Genomic DNA, 15,302 nt, shown 5'->3' with positions numbered 1-15,302 from the left:
GGCATGGGGTAGAGAAGAGAGCTGCTGGGTTTAGAAATCTTGTTGAATTCTTTGACTTTTTCTATTATGCATTTATATGACCCATTAGAATTAAAATTTACAACTGGTAGGGCCAAGAATTTTGAGTCTAAGAATCCCAAACTGATGGAAATACTTATAATACGCACAAATAATTTTGTTTACGGGTAGACTAGGCAGTATAGTTTGCAATGAGGACAAAGGAAAAAATGCATTTTGTTTGATATTTACAGGATATTATTATTATTTTTTTTTTTTTTTTGAGACAGAGTCTCGCTCTGTCACCCAGGCTGGAGTGCAGTGGTGCAATCTCAGCTCACTGCAGCTCCGCCTCCCAGGTTCACGCCATTCTCCTGCCTCAGCCTCCCGAATGGCTGGGATTACAGGTGCTCGCCACCACGCCCAGCTAAGTTTTTGTATTTCTTTTAGTAGAGATGGGGGTATCACTGTGTTAGCCAGGATGGTCTCGATCTCCTGACCTTGTGATCTACCCACCTCGGCCTCCCAAAGTGCTGGGATTACAGGTGTGAGCCATTGCGCCCGGCCTACAGGATATTATTAACAGGACATTGTAATTAATTGTTTTATTTTCCCCACTGCTGACATGCCTGTGTGAACATGCTAAGCTAGTGGTTTGATGACTTATTTGTAATGCACTTTTAGAGCATTGTAAACACCTAATAAACACATGTGGAATGAAGGTGTGTCAAAATGATAAGTAGCAAAAAAAGGGTGCATTTTATTGTATATAAATTATCCTTCAATAATATTGATTAAAATGCAAAAGAGAGGCTGGGCGCAGTGGCTCAAGCCTGTAATCCCAGCACTTTGGGAGGCCGAGACGGGTGGATCACGAGGTCAGGAGATCGAGACCATCCTGGCTAACACGGTGAAACCCCGTCTCTACTAAAAAAATACAAAAAACTAGCTGGGCCAGGTGGCAGGCGCCTGTAGTCCCAGCTACTCGGGAGGCTGAGGCAGGAGAATGGCGTGAACCCGGGAGGCGGAGCTTGCAGTGAGCGGAGATCTGGCCACTGCACTCCAGCCTGGGTGACAGAGCAAGACTCCATCTCAAAAAAAAAAAAAAAAAAAAATGCAAAAGAGATATTAGAATATGCAAATTATTCAGCAACATGAAGCAATAGTAGAAGAGCCAAAAGATGAAAGTGATTGATTATGGGATGTGGATGCAAGGCAGAGGACAGTTGTTTATTTATGTGTCTTTTATTGTTCGTTTGTTTATTTATTTATTTATTGTGACCAGGTCTTGCTCTGTCACCCAGGCTGGAGCGTAGTGATGCCATCCCAGCTCACTGCAGCCTCGGTCTTCCATACCCAAGTCATCCTCCCACCTCAGCCTCCTGAGTAGCTGGGACTATAGGCACATGCCACCATGCCCGGCTAATTTTTGTATTGTTTGTAGGCATGGAGTCTCACCATCTTGCCCAGGCTGGTCTCAAAACCCTGGATTCATTCCATCTGCCTGCCAGTCTCCCAAAGTGCTGGAATTACAGATGGGAGCCACTGGACCCAGCCATGTCTTTTAATGCTGCATGATATTTAGATGTTAAATATGTATATTTTAACACTACTTTATATATACTCACTACATAAGGTAAGTACAGTTGTAAAGTAAATACGGGATGGGCACGGAGGCTCATGCCTGTAATCTTAGCGCTTTGGGAGGCTGGTCAGGAGTTCAAGACCAGCCTGGCCAACATGGGGAAATCCATCTCTACTAAAAATACAAAAATTAGCTGGGCTTGGTGGCGCATGCCTGAAATCCTAGCTACTCGGGAGGCTGAGGCAGGAGAATCATTTGAACCTGGGAGGCGGAGCTTGCAATGAGCTGAGATGGCACCACTGGACTCCAGCCTGGGCAACAGAGTGAGACTTCTCTCAAAAAAAAAAAAAAAAAGTAAATACAGCACATATGTATTATGCATAATATGTATGTATGTATGTATGTATGTATGTATGTATGTATGCTGGGTCTAGAATTTGAAAACCTGAAAATATAGTGCTTAATTTTTCAAACACTTATTTTGTGATTAGAACGAAGACAATGCATAGTGGATGACGGTATTGCCTTTCTATTCTATCACTATCTATGCACCGTGTCCAAATGGTCATGAACTTCACTGGGTGAAGGCAGATATCAGAATCTGTCTGGTATACGCAGGGACTCAATGACACTGGCTGCAGTACGCACATGAGGTAGGAGGTGGGCTCAGCTCCAGAAGTGAGGCTCAGACACCTGACCAAATTGAGAACTAGCTAAAACAGGGACAGGAGGGAAGCAGTTTTCCATAAGACACGCCCACCAGTGCGCCATGTCAGTTTACCATTGCCATGGCCACACCCGAGAGTCGCCACCCCTTTCCATGGCAATGATATAATGACCCCAAAGCTGCTACCCCTTCCCTAGAAATGTCTGCATAAACCGCCCCTTAGTCTACATGCAATTAAATGTGGGCATAAATCTGACTGCAGAACTCCTTCGAGCTGCTGCTCTCTGCCTATGGGACCGCGTAGTCCTGCTCTGCAGGAGCAGTCATGGAGCTGTAACACGGCTTCTTCAATGAACGTCTTTTCTTCTACCCTACCACTGGCTCACACTGACTCACCCTTGAACTCTTTCTTGAGCAAAGCCAAGAACCCTCACATGCTAAGCCCCAGTTTGGGGGTCACCGGTCCTGAATCAAGTTGGGAGAACTTGATTCCTCCAGAAAGAAATATGTAAACTGGACAGTGCTCTCCTCACCATGCTGAGAGCTCTCTCCCCTGGTGCTCGGCTCCTGGCCACCTCTGCCTCCAGCCAGACTAGCTGCTCCCAGCCAGGCCTGATCCTCAGCAATTTTGACCAAAGATGACTCTTGGTACTGAAAGACCACCAGGGTCTGCTTTTCCACACACCTAAAGTTGAGGCAGTGAGAGGGGAATGCAACTGGGAGGGAGGTCCCATTGTCAGGGTCCTTTCCAACCTCCTCATCTTGGCATCCAAGGGTTCCATGTCGACCCTACCCTAGCTAAACACCCAGCCAAATATCCCCCTGCTTGCTCCCTCAGCTCCATTCACTCTGTCTCTCACACACCACCAGAAGGTCCCCCTTAAAACCTGTGCGATCCACCTGCCTACAATACTCTTCCTTTCTGTACAAATCTACCCGCTTTCCAAAGTCCAGTTTCAGGCCCTTGTCCTTCTTCCTGGAACAAAGTCCTCATTTGAGGTTTTGAATAGCTGGAGCACTACTGCTTCATGCAGTCCCTTTGGTGCACTTAGCAAACATCAACTGTGTTTTGTTTTTTTGTTTTTATTTTTTGAGACGGAGTCTCGCTCTGTTGCCCAGGCTGGAGTGCAGTGGCCAGATCTCAGCTCACTGCAAGCTCCGCCTCCCGGGTTCACGCCATTCTCCTGCCTCAGCCTCCCAAGTAGCTGGGACTACAGGCGCCCGCCACCTCGCCCGGCTAGTTTTTTGTACTTTTCAGTAGAGACGGGGTTTCACCGTATTAACCAGGATGGTCTTGATCTCCTGACCTCGTGATCCGCCCGTCTCGGCCTCCCAAAGTGCTGGGATTACAGGCTTGAGCCACTGCGCCCGGCCACATCAACTGTGTTTTAACACCCAGTTTAGCAGCAACTTCCATTGTAAATACTTCAGCAATAATTCTCTCCAAGAACTCTTTTTCTCCTTGGTTCTCAGTGAGATAGGTTTTTTCCATTAGAGTAATTAACGCTTTGAATCGTAATAAAGTGTTTACCACATTTGGAATCTCCTGGTAGAATAAGAGTTCCCCAAGGAAAAGTACTTGGAATTAATCACATAGCATTGATACCATAAAAGCTTGCTGGATTAAGACATTCCTGCGTATGGCTTGGCATTGTGGCTCACGCCTGTAATCCCAGCACTTTGGGAGGCTGAGACGGGAGGCTCACTTGAGGCCAGGAATTCAAGACCAGCCTGGGCAACATAGCAAGACCCTGTCTCTAGCAAAAAATAAAAGAAAAAAAAAATTAGCCAGGCATAGTGGTGTGCACCTGTGGTCCCAACTACTGGGGAAGCTGAGGCGGGATGGTCCCTTCAGCTCAATAGGTCGAGTTTACAGTGAGCTATGAGTGCCGCTATACAGTGAGTGCCACTGTAGAGTGACACCCTGTCTCAAAAAAACAACAATAGCAACAATGAATGCTTCCGTATTTTTCTCTCACTCTCCTATTCATCCTTCAGCACCCGGTTTAACCATCACCTCCTCTAGAAAGCCTTTCTGATTGCCTAGAGCAAGATGGGTTCTTCCGTCATATCTCATGGCATCTGGCTTCTTTTTTTTTTTTTTTTTTTTTTTTTTTTTTTGAGACGGAGTCTCGCTCTGTAGCCCAGGCTGGAGTGCAGTGGCCGGATCTCGGCTCACTGCAAGCTCCGCCTCCCGGGTTCACGCCATTCTCCGGCCTCAGCCTCCCGAGTAGCTGGGACTACAGGCGCCCACCACCTCGTCCGGCTATTTTTTTGTATTTCTTAGTAGAGACGGGGTTTCACCGTGTTAGCCAGGATGTGGCTTCTTTATATGGATCATGAAAGTCACCATTTACCTGGGCAATTATTTGTTAAGCATCCATGTCTTTCCCTCCACTGTGCACACTATCAGGACAGGGGCAGGCTGTGACCTTGTCATAAGATTTCCAGTGCACCAGTCCAATGTTTGGCACAAGGCTGGTGCTCAATGAATTGCTTGTGACATGGAAGAATTAAAGTGTGAATCTTACATACCCAATGACACTTTGCTTCCCAGAACTAAACGTATTAGCACAGAGTAAATTTATTTTTTAATTTTATTATGAAAAATTTAAACATTCTCAAAAGTAGAGAGAAAAGCATAATGAGCTGCCACGTGTCCATCATCAAGCTTTAACAATTGCCAATATTCTTGCCAATCTTCTGATGCAGTTTTTTTTTTTTTAATCAACTTATTGAGGTGTAATTTACACACAAAATGTACTCACTTTGAGCATATACTTCAATGGCTTTTAGCAAATGTGTGCATTCATAGTCCCCAAAAGTTTCCTTGTGGCACAGAATTGAGTGATTTTTTTTTTTTTTTTTTTTTTTTTTTTTGAGACGGAGTCTCGCTCTGTTGCCCAGGCTGGAGTGCAGTGGCCGGATCTCGGCTCACTGCAAGCTCTGCCTCCCGGGTTTACACCATTCTCCTGCCTCAGCCTCCCAAGTAGCTGGGACTACAGGCACCTGCCACCTTGCCTGGCTAGTTTTTTTGTATTTTTTTAGTAGAGATGGGGTTTCACTGTGTTAGCCAGGATGGTCTTGATCTCCTGACCTCGTGATTCGCCCGTCTTGGCCTCCCAAAGTGCTGGGATTACAGGCTTGAGCCACCGCGCCTGGCCGATTTTTTGTTTTTTTTTTGAGATAAGATCTTGCTCTGTCACCCAGAGTGGAGTGCAGTGGTTTGATCATAACTCACTGTAGCCTCCACCTCCTGGGCTCAAGTGATCCTCCTGCCTTGGCCTCCCAAAGTGCTGGGATTACAGGTGTGAGCCACGGCATCTAGCCTGGCACAAAGTTTTGTGAATATGAATTCTTTTTTTTTTTTTGAGACAGAGTCTTGCTCTTGTTGCCCAGGTTGGAGTGCAATGGCGTGATCTTGGCTCACTGCAACCTCTGTCTCCTGGGTTCAAGTGATTCTCCTGCCTCAGCCTTTCAAGTTGCTGGGATTACAGGTGCCTGCCACCACGCCCAGCTAATTTTTTGGATTTTTAGTAGAGATGGGGTTTCACCATGTTGGCCAGGCTGGTCTCGAACTCCTGACCTCAGGTGATCCACCAGTCTCAGCCTCCCAAAGTGCTGGGATTACAGGCATGAACCACCGCGCCCAACCGTGAATACAAATTCTTAACAAATGTTTGGTACCTCGTTCGGATGTGATCCAAGATGAGTCGAAGGAAGGGGCTTGGGCCTTGAAGAAGTAGGAGAGTTTAAAGACTCTGGGGGCTACATGAACGGAAAGATTTGGGCTCTCACACCCTCTTCATTTCCCTGAGACCCAACCCCGAATTGGCTCCAACTTATTCAGTCAGAATACTCTTTATCAACACCATCATGAAAGTTTCTTCCCTTGTAATCTGAGAATGGAAAAGTCAAGTTTCCATTTCCTTCATGGTGGGATACAGTCCGTGAAGCTCTCCAGCCTGTGACCCCTTTCTAAGCCTTCCTGTTGCCAATCAAGTGCCGATTAGGTGTAGCCTCTTCCTCTACCATCACCTGATCCTCATAAGGTCCTAAGTATGGCTCCAGAGCCCATACAGAAGGCCTACTCCGCTGCGGACTGCAGACCCTGGTTCTCAGTCCAAGGGGCAGAAGGGGCTGAGCTGGAACCATGCCCCTTGGCCACAGAATCACCCTGGATGAGCCCTGCAGACCCTGGGAGCCAGCTCTCAGGGAAGAAAGTGGAGGAGGGTGGGAGGACAGCAATGGGGAGAAGAGCAGGGGGAGCTGGCCAGTGCGGGGTGAGCCTGGGGTATGGAGCCTCACAGCATCCTGATGATGCAGTGTTATAGGACCAACAGGCTCACATGCTCTCTGTGCAGTGACAGACCATTCCACTGAGACATTCCACAGTGTGGGCAGCAGAGTTTCATGGTCACAGGGCACCAAGTGAGGACAGGAGAGGAAACCCTTAAATCCATCTCCCCAAGGAGTTTTGGGCTGGCGATTTTAAGGGGATCATGGAAGGACGAGGAGCTGAAGAATTGGGGCTGTTGATTGCTTGGGGTTAGGGAGATGAGATCAGGGTATGAAAACTGCATTCTTTGGTGAGTCAGCAGCTCCTGTGGGTTCCTTTAGACCAAGTGGCATCAGTGGTTTCATCAGTATACAGAACCTGAAAGAATATCTCAAATGGAAAACTTAACATTTCTTTCTTTCTTTCTCTTTCTTTCTTTCTTTCTTTCTTTCTTTCTTTCTTTCTTTCTTTCTTTCTTTCTTTCTTTCTTTCTTTTTTTGTTTGAGGCTGAGTTTCGCTCTTGTCGCCCAGGCTGGAGTGCAGTGGCACCATCTTGGCTCACTGCAACCTCCACCTCCTGGGTTCAAGCGATTCTCCTGTCTCAGCCTCCTGAGTAGCTGGGATTACAGGCACCTGCCACCATGCCCGGCTAATTTTTGTATTTTTAGTAGAGACGGGCTTTCACCATGTTGGCCACGCTTGTCTCAAACTCCTGACCGGGAGATCCACCCACCTTGGCCTCCCAAAGTATTGGGATTACAGGCTTGAGCCACTGCACCTGGCCAAAACTTAACATTTCATAATGTTCAAGTTCTTATCTCTAGAGCAGTTAAGGGGAACTATCATCTTGGAACAGGCCTGTGTGATTCTAGAACAACAGGCACCAAACCACTGTGAGGAAGGGTGGGTCAGAGAGCAGGATGACCTCACGATGAACGCTGAATGTGCTACAAGCTTGGTTTATTTTCATTTCTCCCCCTCCCTTCTTCCCTGATTAATTAGTGAAAATGGTTTCAGCAGAAACACTGGTGGTGGAGGAAGGGCATGCCATTCACATCCTTCCCGCACCTCATTTGTCTCAGGGAGGAGCATTGTTTGGGGACCCCAGAAGGAGAAGGGTTTCTGACTCCAGAGGAGTAAGGACACTTTATAGAAAAAAAAGGCAGGGAGCAGGGGAGGCCTTTACTGAAAGTCAGTATCGAAAGGCTCGCTGAATTCTTCAAAGAACATTTCAGCGCTTCACCTTTTCTTTTCTTTTTTTTTTCGTGATGGAGTCTCACTCTGTCGCCCAGGCTGGAGTGCAATGGCACGATCTTGGCTCACTGCAACCTCCACTTCCTGGGTTCAAGCAATTATCCTGCCTCAGCCTCCCGAGTAGCTAAGATTGCCATGCCTAGGTAATTTTTGTATTTTTAGTAGAGATGGGGTTTCCCCATGTTGGCCAGGCTGGTCTCAAACTCCTGACCTCAGGTGATCCATCCACCTCAGCCTCCCAAAGTGCTGGGATTACAGGTGTGAGGCACTGCGCCCAGCCAGGTTTCAGCATTTCATTTGATCAGGGAATACATCCTCAAGAGGAGCAGGAAAAGGGAAGAAGACGCAGGAAAGTTGGCCATTATTTGAGAAGATAAAACCCACTCTCTGTGGTGCTGACAGTATTTCTTTGTGCACCATCGTTCACAGCTCTTGGTCCAGAGGTTACAACCATCTCCACCACACCACCTGCAGACTGGCTCAGATTAATTTCCTGTGTCTGCTTCCTCCCTCGCTCACATTTAACTTTGCAAATCCCCTTCATCCATTATTCATTCATTCCACAAATATTTGTCGAAGGTGCTAGAGATGCAATGGGAAATACGTTTCTTGCATTCAAGAAGCTTATAATGTGATGAAATCATTGTCTTTGCTAGCACCTATTAAGAATTTACACCTGGTGAATGTTCCTTCAAAAATGAGAAATCAAGTACGTCAGTGGACATTTGGTGGGAGATTAACAGAGAGTTCCAGAATGACAAAACAAATCCACAATTTTGGGGAGGAGAACAAAAAGAAAGAATGAAGACAAAATCCTGCAGAAATGCTCTCAACAGTGAGGAAAGAGAGGTCAGAAGCTGGGTATTGCTACATCCTGGAAACTGCACAAAGGAAATTAAGAAATTTAGGAAGGTGATTTCTTGTTCTAATTCTGCCTGACTCATGCAAATTCCAGCATATCTATTTACACCTCTGTCGCTCAGTTTTCCTCATCCGTACAGCTAACCTACTCTAATCTAATGCAGATGGGTGTTATAAAAATGCAACAGTGCACCTAAGAGTGCATTGGGAACCATGAAGTTCTATATACATAGGAAAGAATAAATTTTTTTATAGAGTCCCTCCTAACATCGCTGATCTCTGTCTTCCAGGCACCTTCTTTCCTGGAGCACAACTCACCAATTCCACCGTCAGCTGGTTTCTTCCTAGGTCACAAAAGCAATTGCGAATGGGACTCCACTGAGGGGGGACCCGACTCATTACTTCTCTCAGGGGGCCCACAATGGAGTTAGAAAGGTGAGACTAGCAAACACTTACAGGAAACTGCCGTGAGCCCCATCACTGAGCATGGGTTGGGGTGGGTGAACTAGAATTTGCTCTCTGAGCAGTTGGTATTTGACTTGAGTCTTTGAAGCACCTGGAAAATGAGATCACACATCCTTGGTGTTCCATGTTTGCCCTGACTGCACCATTATCTGAAGGCCCCTGAGGGCTGAGGTCTTCCATTCCAGGAGACCCTTCAGAGTCAGGGCTTTATGTGTTTCTCCTGTGCCTACACACACAGGTGGCATGGAGTTAGTTGTTCCATAGCACAGTTCCATTCATACACAAGGTTCTTACAGTGTGCAATGACCCAGGCTTGCAGCCCTTCTCAACTTTAACCGCACAGTAGAATCCCCAGGGAAGCTTTTAACAATCCGGACAGCAGGCTGCACCCCAGACCAATGCAATCAAAATCTCTGGGGGTAGTCCCTTGCATCAGGGATTTTAAAAGTTCCGCTGGGTTGGGCGCGGTGGCTCACTCCTGTAATCCCAACACTTTGGGAGGCCGAGCTGGGCAGATCACATGAGATAAGGAGTTCGAGACCAGCCTGGTCAACATGGTGAAACCCCGTCTCTACAAAAATACAAAAATTAGCCGGGCGTAATGGCGGGAGGGAGCCTGTAAACCCAGCTACTCAGGATGCTGAGGCCGAAGAATCGCTTGAACCCGGGAGACGGAGGTTGCAGTGAACCGAGATCGCGCCATTGTACTCCAGCCTAGGCGACAGAGGGAGACTCCATCTCAAACAAACAAACAAATAAACAAACAAACACACAAACAGTTCTGGTGGTTCTAACATGCAGCCAAGTCTCGCTCTGTCGCCCAGGCTGGAGTGTAGTGGCTGGATCTCAGCTCACTGCAAGCTCCGCCTCCCGGGTTCACGCCATTCTCCTGGCTCAGCCTCCCGAGTAGCTGGGACTACAGGCGCCCGCCACCTCGCCCGGCTAGTTTTTTGTATTTGTATTTTTTAGTAGAGACCGGGTTTCACCGCGTTAGCCAGGATGGTCTCAATCTCTTGACCTCGTGATCCGCCCGTCTCGGCCTCCCAAAGTGCTGGGATTACAGGCTTGAGCTACCGCGCCCGGCCCCAGGTTCAGCTTTTCAAACAAGTTCCCAGACGCTGCTGCGGCTGGTGGCTGGACCGCATTTTGACAGAAAGGGGCTGGCGCACAAGCAAAGTTCCCTGGGACCGGGATTGTGGTTCTAGTGCCCTCTGGTGGTCAGGACCTCCCTAGCAGCGCCCCGCATAGAAGAGCTGATGATAGAAACCCTGGCTAACAGATAGAATTTTTGGCGGACACCTGGATTTCAGCCTTGTAATAACCCGAGCACAACCCAGCCGAGCCTGCTTGGATTCCTGACCTACAAAACTGTGAGATAGTAAACGGGTGTTGTTTGAAGCTGCTAAATTTATGGTAGTTTTGTGTGCAGCAAAAGACGAGAACAAGCTTCACCGTAACAGGCCAGCTGAGAAGCCCAAACCCACAGGCTCGGCCCAGTGATTTGCATAAAGTCTCTTCTCTAGTTCAGGCAGATGGATTCATTCCCAACCTCCTGCTGTCATGGGAGATGAGGCGGAAAGGACTGTACTTCTTGCTGCCTTATTTTTTCATGACTGCTGACTTCCTTTCATCCTATGATGCTTGTTGTCATTGACACCCGTGAAAACTCGGGGGTGGGATGGTGGTGGGGTTGTTTGTTCTCTGTGGCTGATTGTATTTGCCAAAGGTGAATGCACGGATATATCCCATGCCACATGCCCTCCTTACAATGACTTTGATGACCTTGATCTCCTTCGTGGAGATACGGGATCTATGTTCTCACCCCTTCCATCCAGCAGGCCTGAGACTGTGGCAGGGGTGACCCCAGATGACTTTGAAGGCTAAGTCATAAAAGGTGATGATTTCTGCCTGGCTCTCTCTTTCTCGGGATGCTCATCCTCGGAACCCAGGCTCCATGCTGTGAGGAAGCCCAAGCAGATGCACAGAAAAGCCACCTGTAGGTATCCTGGCCACAGCCCCGTCCGACAGCCAGCATCAACTGCCAGACTTGTACGTGAGAGAGCTTTCAGAAGGTTCCAGCCCCTGTCTTCAAGTGGCCCAGCTGATGCTGAGTGAAGCAGACATGAGCCCCAGTGAGTCCTATCCAAGTTGTAGATTTGTGAGCAGAATAAACATGGCTTTGATTCTGGAGCAGTGGCTCGTGCCTGCAATCCCAGCACTTTGGGAGGCTCGGGTGGGATGAATGCTTGGGGCCAGGAGTTTGAGATCAGCCTGGGCAACATGGCAAAACCATTTCTCTACAAAAAATAAAAAAATTAACTGGGTCTGTCGGTGTGAGCCTGTGGTCTTAGCTACTAGGGAGGCTGAGGTGGGAGAATCGCTTGAACCCGGGAGGTCAAAGCTGCAGTGAACAGTGATTGCACCACTGCGCTCCAGCCTGGGTGATAGACCAAGACTCTATCTCAAAAAACAAACAACAACAACAACAAAAAGCCCCACATCACTTTAAGCCACGAAACTTTGGGATGATTGTGATGCAGCGAAAGAAAACTAGAACACTCTCAGTTTTTCCCCAAGGACAAAATACTGAATCGGACCCCCTGTAGGGGTTGGGGTGAGGAAGCTTTGGTTTTGATAAATTACAGGTGAATTACCTGTTTTCCATTAATTACTATTTTTTGTTTTGTTTTGTTGAGATGGAGTCTTACTCTGTTGCCCAAGCTGGAGTGCAGTGGCGCAATCTTGGCTCACTGCAACCTCTGCCTCCTGAGTTCAAGCAATTCTGCTGCCTCAGCTTCCTGAGTATCTGGGAGTACAGCCGCCCACCACCACGCCCAGCTAATATTTTGGATTTTTAGTAGAGACAGAGTTTCACTATGTTGGCCAGGCTGGTCTGCAACTCCTGACCTCAGGTGATCCGCCCGCCTCGGCCTCCCAAAGTGCTGGGATTACAGACATGAGCCACCGCGCCCAGCCCATTAATTACTATTTTTAAAAGACAGTCTCATAAGAAACTAAGCACAGTGCTTATAAACCATTACAAACTCCCCAGAAAGTTTTTGGAATATTGGTATTTTTATAATTTTTTTTTCTTTGCCACTTAATTCACTTAAAAGATTCTCTCTTTAAATAGTTCTCAAGGACAGTCCAGACCCGGGGAAAGGGTAGTTTGGGATATTTTTCTCCCGGGACCTCCCCACTGGTGTCAGGCAGACTTCTAAGAGGGCCTCCAACAACCTCCACCTCTTGTTTGGGTGCCCTTGTGTCATTTCCTTCCCTTGAGTGTGGGCCCGACTTTATGACTTTGCTTCTAACCCAAAGAATATGGCAAAGGTGGTGGGAGGTGGCGTCCATGATTAGATTACAAAAGATTGTGACTTCTGTCTTATGGCAAACTCAACTGCCTTCTTGGCACGCTCTCCGTTCTGCAAGGCCCACGAGGGAAGGAATTGAAAGCAGCTTCAGGCCAAAAGCCAGGGAAGAACTGAGGCCCTCAGTCCCACAGGTCGTATGAAATGAGTGAACTTGGAAGTGACCCCTTTCCAGTTGAACCATGAGATGAGATATTTGTCCTGGCTGGCACCTTGATTGCATTCTTGGGAGAGACCATGAAGCAGGGAACCCAGCAGAGCCATGCCTGGGTTCCTGACCCACAGAAACAGAGAGATAATAAAAGGGTGTTGTTTTAAGCCAGGCACAGAAGACCGATGAATATGGCGGTGCAGACATCTTTTCGACGTACCAATTTCAATTCCTTGGGATGTATACTCAGTAGTGGGATTCCTGGGTAATTCCTGGGTAATTCCTGGGTAATCCAACAAATTTGGATAATTTGTTGTGCAGCAGTAGGTTACTAGCACACTGACCCTCCTCTGGCACCTGCAAATCATTTCTGTGTCTAAATCCTGCGCTGCCATTGTGCTCAGGCTAACCTGCACCCACCCTCCCCACACACACCAGGCGTCTCAGCTGAGCGCATCTACATGAAGCATGCATTTCAGTTACACCCAGCCTGGTTGTCTGTACCTGCATTTGCTAAAACTGTGTTGGAACACTCGACCTCATTCCTCACCCCTTTGTGTTGGGAACAGGTCCCCCCAAAATCTGGCCATAAACTGGCCCCAAAACTGACCATAAACAAAATCTCTGCAGCACTGTGACATGTTCCTGATGGCCATGACGCCCACGCTGGAAGGTTGTGGGTTTACCGGAATGAGGGCACGCCTGGCCCACCCAGGGCGGAAGACCGCTTAAAGGCATTCTGAAGCCACAAACAATAGCATGAGTGATCTGTGCCTTAAGGACATGCTCCTGCTGCAGATAACTAGCCCAACCCATCCCTTTTTTTCAGCCCATCCCTTCATTTCCCATAAGGAATACTTTTAGTTAATCTGTAATCTATAGAAACAATGCTTATCACTGGCTTGCTGTTAATACATACGTGGGTAAATTTCTGTTTGAGGCTCTCAGCTCTGAAGGCTGTGAGAACCCTCATTTCCCACTCCACACCTCTATATTTCTGTGTGTGTGTCTTTAATTCCTCTAGTGCCACTGGGTTAGGGTCTCCCCGACCCAGCTGGTTTGGCACTTTGTATCTTCTCTCCCGGAGCCTGTGTCCAATTCCCTCTGAAGCAGGGAAAGCATCAGCCACACTGTCCACCTGATACAATTTGGATATTTGTCCCCTTCAAATCTCAGGTTGAAATTTGATCCCCAGTGTTGGAGGTGGGGCCTGGTGGGAGGTGTTTTGCTCATGGGAGTGGATCCCTCATGAATGCATTGGTGCTGACCCTACAGTAATAACAGTTCTTTCTCACTTCCTGCCATGTGATCTCTATATACCAGGTCCCCTTTGCCTGCCATCATGAGTGGAAGCTTCCTGAGGCCTCATCAGAAGCTGATGCTCATGTCATGTTTCCTGTACAGCCTGTAGAACTTTGAGCCAAATGAACCTCTTTTCTTTTCCAGATAAAAATAAATTAGTGGCTGGGCTCAGTGGCTCACTCCTGTAATGCCAGCACTTTGGGAGGCTGAGGCAGGCAGATCACTTGAGGTCAGGAGTTAGAGACCAGCCTGGTCAACATGGTGAAACCCTGTCTCTACTAAAAATACAAAAAATAGCCAAGTATGTTGGCACATACCTGTAGTCCCAGCTACTTGGGAGGCTGAGGCAGTAGAATTGCTTGAATCCGGGAGATGGAGGTTGCAGTGAGCCAAGATTGCACCACTTTACTCCAGCCTGGGTAACAAAGCTAGACCCTGTCTCAAAAATAAATAAATAAATAAGCTGGGTGTGGTGGCACATTCCTGTGGTCCCACCTACTCAGGAGGCTGAAGAAGGAGGATCACTTGAGCCTGGGAGGTCAAAATGGCAGTGAGCTATGATCATGCCACTGCACTCCAGACTGGGTTTTAGAGCAAGACCCTGTCCCAAAGAAATAAATCAATAAAAATAAAAATAAAATTACCATATGACCCAGGAATCCCACTACCGAGTATACATCCCAAGGAATTGAAATTGGTATGTCAAAAAGATATCTGCACTGCCATATTCATTGCAGCACTATTCACAATAGTCAAGCAACTGAAGTGCCCATCAACAGATAAATGGATTTTTACAATGTGGTAGAGATACACAACTGAATACTATTTGGTCATAAAAGAGAAGAAAATCCTGTCAATTGTTACAACAAGGTTGAACCTGGAGGACATTATATTAAGTGAAATAAGTCAGGCACAGAGGACAAATACTACATAATTCCACTCATATATGGAACCTAAAAAAGTTGTCTCATAGAAATAGATTGAAATGTTGGTTACCAGAGACTGAGGCTGCCAGGTGGTGGGAGTGGGGTAATGTTGGTCAAAGGACACAAAATTTCAGGTAGCTAGGAGGAATAAGTTCAAGAGATCTATTGTACAACCTGGTGACTGTAGTTACATTGTATTCTTGACAAATGCTTAAAGAGTAGATTTTAAGTCTTCTCAACACAAAAAAGATAACTAAGACCAGTACCATGGCTCACACCAGTAATCACAGCACTTTCGGAGACCAAGGCAAGGAGGAGTGCTTGAGCCCAGGAGTTTGAGACCAGCCTGGGCAACATGGTGAAACCCCATCTCTGCAGAAGGTAAACTAGCTGGGCGTGGTGGTGCAAGTCTGTAGTCTCAACTACTCAGGAGGCTGAAGTGGG

This window comes from Macaca mulatta, chromosome 19 (genome assembly GCF_049350105.2).
Source record: "Macaca mulatta isolate MMU2019108-1 chromosome 19, T2T-MMU8v2.0, whole genome shotgun sequence".
Classification (NCBI taxonomy): Eukaryota; Metazoa; Chordata; class Mammalia; order Primates; family Cercopithecidae; genus Macaca; species Macaca mulatta.
The sequence above is the reverse complement of the archived record's forward strand: the minus strand, read 5'-3'. Positions refer to the sequence as shown.